This window comes from Ovis aries, chromosome 2, assembly GCF_016772045.2.
Source record: "Ovis aries strain OAR_USU_Benz2616 breed Rambouillet chromosome 2, ARS-UI_Ramb_v3.0, whole genome shotgun sequence".
Classification (NCBI taxonomy): domain Eukaryota; kingdom Metazoa; phylum Chordata; class Mammalia; order Artiodactyla; family Bovidae; genus Ovis; species Ovis aries.
This window is the reverse complement of record NC_056055.1, coordinates 125,541,992-125,546,630: the sequence shown is the minus strand read 5'-3', so window position 1 is coordinate 125,546,630 and position 4,639 is coordinate 125,541,992. Positions and strand designations below refer to the sequence as shown.

Here is a 4,639-nt window from a genome sequence, read left to right as displayed (position 1 = left end):
AGCTTTTAGTATTTATTGTCTATGTAGCACTTACTTTTCATATCTTCTACGGAAATGGCTGTATTTCATTTCTTATCCTCAGTGGCATATATTCTTTTTTAATCTTTTCCCCCTAAGTTAGGATTTCTAAGCATTTATGAATGTTGTTTATTTTTTTTATTTTTTATTTTTTATTTTTTTAAGGATTATAAATCTATATAGTTTTATTAAGACAAAAAACTGACAGTGTTGATATGAAGTTTACATTTAAACAAAAGTTTTCACAAAAACCTAACACATGCCTAAAAATTACAATGGAGTTCTAGATGCAGATCAAGACGATGTCAACAACTGATGGATCTCACGACTCAAGACAGCGTTTTGGATTTTAGTTAATTCTTAGGATTAAAAAAATTGTTTTGTTTTAAAGTGAACCACTGCCCCAGTATGAAAATTTATCTTCTGAGACCAGGGCTTTTGAAATCACTCAACTCTTGAACTTGTGCTGTCAGTGACTGAACCCTGCCACCAATGGTTTCAAAGTTCAAAAAACAGAGGCTCCAAGAGTTTTCCACCCTATGAGCACCGGCCCTTGTCTTTCCCTACTCACTTACCTCCTATACCACTCTCTGCCCTTCCCTAAATACTTCACCAGTGGCTTGGATGGAGAAGCTTGGATATTTGTAACTTCACAATAGGAAAAGAAAGGGTCTTCTTGTCAGTTTCATGAGTAGTACCTCTAAGACAGAATGATCTGCCTGTGTATACACTCCAATAAGACTTTTCCTCCTCAACCAGTTTCCATCTCCCAAATGGCAGCTTTGGTAGCTTCTTATTCCTTTGTTGGGAACAGCATTAAGCTCAGGCAGGGGAATACCTTGGCTTCTAAGTTTCAGGCATTCACAGCTTTTAAACAGTCTCTCACAGTCCTCATTTAGGTTGCCAATGACATTTTTTGAAAGGATACAATATTCTGGACACTGAACCCAATCATCATTAGTTGTTCTTTCCTTTGTTTCACCGTTTCCCCAAATTTTAACAAAAATGATCCTAACCCATCTCCCTTCTTTCCCACCCCACCCCACCCACCCCAAATAATACACCAGTAATAGCCAAAAACTACACACATGCTACGCTGTAAAAATGCAGAGTTAACACTATCAGGAAGAAGGCTGTGTGGGTTGTGGAGATGCTCTTTGAAGATCTACAGTATCTCTTGCTCTCCCACATCCCATTCTACGTTTTGTCCTTCATGGAAGGCCCTTTGCTTTTTTTTTCCAGCAAAGTTCAGAACGGGTTGCCTTGAAACACTGACCCTCCTTCCCCTTCACCGGGATGGGTGTGCAAACTGTACAGCATGGAGCGGCTTTGAAGGCCTGGGCTGCTGTAGGGCACAGAAAATATACTGGCTCTTCAAAGGACATCTTCTCAAGCCACCTTCATGGTGTCAAGACAAGGAGAACTCCTTCTTTCCCCACTTGAAACCCACAGTCAGATGTGACAGGGGCTGGTATTCAAGAAAGTTAATTCTTATCATCTTTTTTGTCATCATCCTCTGAGGGGTAAGAATGCCACGTCAGCCTTTCCTCATAGAAGGATATGACAACCTGAAGGCACTTGACATTGGCTTCCTTGGCAGGGACCAGATCAGCCTCATCAGAATTCTTCCATTTCATTAGGAACATGAGTTCTCCACTGGAGTCCGTAGCTCCAATAATCCGCTCTGGTTCCAAACCCCGGGCAAAGCCTCGTGGCTTTTCTGACTCTTCTTTCTTCTTCTTTGGTTTGCTCTCCTCCCCCTTATCTTCCGAATCAGAATCAGCTTTGCGCTTGCCTCCCTCTGATTAATCTGTCTCGTGTGCTGTTTTCTGTGACTGCAGAAACTCAGCAATGAGATCAGGGCAATCCAGGTTCTCTTCTGGTTCCCATGTGTTATCCTCATCTGAGAAGCCCTTCCACTTTAGGAGATACTCCACTTTGCCCTTTACCACTCGACGGTCTAGAACTTTTTCCACCACATATTCTTCTTCCTCTTCTTCCAGCACCTCCTCCACTTTCTTCTCGTTTTGTTTTTTCCCCATAGTGCCCGCCAGCTTTCTGGTATAAAGGATGACGCCGCTCAGAGCAGCGCCCACAAGCCCGAGAGGAATCGGTGCCGCGCTACTGGCGGGTCTTGTCCGGCCGGCCGGGGGAGTGGCGACCAGAAAAGCAACAAGCCGGGTGACCACTGTCGAGCCCCCTCACTGAAGCGGCGTACCGCAGGCCCCTGCCAACGGCCCTCCCCTGTTGTTTATTTTTTAATGAGGTCAATGTTTATGTTTTTATTCTACTCTTTTCCCTTATATTTCATTAATTTAAACTTTAATAACTCTATTCTGTTTTCTTTGGTTGCATTTTGTGGCTCCTTTTCTAAGTTTAATACTTCAGTCACTTTCATTCCTTCTGTTGTAGATATTTGAAGCAACTGAGTAAAATATTATCCAGGTACATTTTATTGTAACAGCATTTAGGTTTTGGCATTGAATAGTCTCTCTTTTGTGTTAATTCATTTTTACTTTGAAATTTTAAATTTCCTTTCCCACTTTAACATATAACTCATTTAAAAATTCTCTTTTAATTTTCAGCTTTTATTTATTTTTACACTTCCCTTCCTTACTTTTAATTTTATTGAGAAACTATGGCTTAATTATCAATAAAGTAATTAATATAAAATATATCAGTAAAAGGTTAACTTATAGATGTGTCTATTTATCTGTCTACATATATAATATTCCCTAATCCTCACTTTAGGTAAAACCTATAAGTTAAAATTTTAAAAATACTGAGTTTTGCATTAGAAATAAAGCGATGCTTATCAGCAACACATTCTCATAACTGAACCACAATGCATTTTAAGACTATTAAAGGGAACGGCTGGTTTAGGTATATATTCATGCACTTAAACAAACAGAAATGACCAACATTTTTCTTACAATCAGTTTTCTTTGCCTGCTGCTTATGCCAGTTCTACAGAAACTAATATGTTTTCAGAAATTGTGAAAAAAAAAAAGGAAAGGCTCAAAATAAAACAATAGAGGCTTATATAGTAATTGTTCCTTAAAACAGCCAAAAATAAAAAATGAAAAAAAAAGTTAAATTTCCAATAAGACAACAAATCTGAGGTAAGAAAAGAAAGATTAGAATGTTGCCCCATGAGAGGTCCAACAGAATGGAATTTGTATCCCTATTTCCCAGGATTGTCTGTGGACTTGAACTTCTCCCTTAACCTTCCTTCTTCCCATTTGCTTCTATTCAGGTCATTTTTTTCTTTTTAGAAAAATGTGCCATGATTATTACCTTCTTCATTTTTGATGCTACAGCCTGTTAAACTATCTCTAACTTGTTATCAGGATCTTAAATTCTCTGATCTAACTCTCATTAGTGGGCTATTTTTGCCACTAGTTTAAATAAATGCAGTGTTACCAATTATCACAATTAATACTCTCTGCATCAGTATTTAAAAATTGTCTTCATGTATATGACAATTTCTCATGTGAAATATAGTAATGGGCATTTTATGAAAACCATGAAGGTTAGAAAAGCTATAGTTTTAAAATTGAGTGAAAGAGGATCAGAACTATATACAAAAATAATTTGCTGATTATAAAACTTGCTTATGCTCCAAGGGAGGAAAGTTAATTACCTTCCCTGAAAGTTTTAAAAAATGATACATTTAAATTTTTCTGGGATGTTTTATATAGAGTCAAGCCTTAGAGGTAGGAAAATGAATGAAGTCTTTCTAGGTCTATGATTTTATGAGATTAAAATATATTTTTATACTAGAAGTACTCCTTTTTCAGAGTTAACCTCATTATCTGCATTAAAATAATGAAATCAGTTTTGCAGATTTGGTCTAAGAATTAAATAAAGTTGATCTTGTTACATGCCTGGCAAAGTAACTGTCCCATAATACAGACTCAGTGAATGTTGTCTATCATTACCTCTTTTCAAAAATATATGTTAAATACAACTCAGAAAATAATTTTATTTTATATCTAAACAATGATAGGCACTGCATTTTTTTAAAAAAATCCTTTTCCTCCCACTGATGTATGGCAGGTACCATAAAATTAGAAATACTCAACAAAATTTTGGTCAAACCAGGGAGTTAATATAGTAAACCTTTTTTATACATTCTTCTCTGTGTTCCCTCATGGAAATTTCTAATTTTCATTTCTATGCTAATGACTATTGTTGTGAGTCACTCAGTCATATCACACTCTTTGCAACCCCTTGAACAACAGCATGCCAGCTTTTCCTATTCTTCACTATCTCCCTGAATTTGCTCAAATTCATGTCCATCAAGTCTGTGATGCCATCCAGTCATCTCAACCTCTGTTGTCCCCTTCTCCTTTAGCCTTCAATCTTTCCCAGCATTAGGATCTTTTCTAATGAATCAGCTCCTCACATCATGGGGCCAAAGGATTGGAGCTTCAGCTTCAGAATCAGTCCTCCGAATGAATATTCAAGGTTGATCTCCTTTAGGATTGACTGTTTGATCTCCTTGCTGTCCAAGGGACTCAAAAGTCTTCTTCAGCACCACAGTTTGAAAGCATCAATTCTTTGGTGCTCAACCTTTTTTTGGTCCAATGTCATATTTGTACATGACTATTGGAAAAAC

The 4,639-nt window shown here is 37.4% G+C and overlaps 1 pseudogene; it reads right to left on the bottom strand.

Annotated features, from left to right (window-relative positions):
• Positions 1–876: 876 nt before the first annotated feature.
• On the bottom strand, positions 877–2,247 carry LOC101106038 (chromobox protein homolog 1-like; annotated as a pseudogene).
• Positions 2,248–4,639: the final 2,392 nt, after the last annotated feature.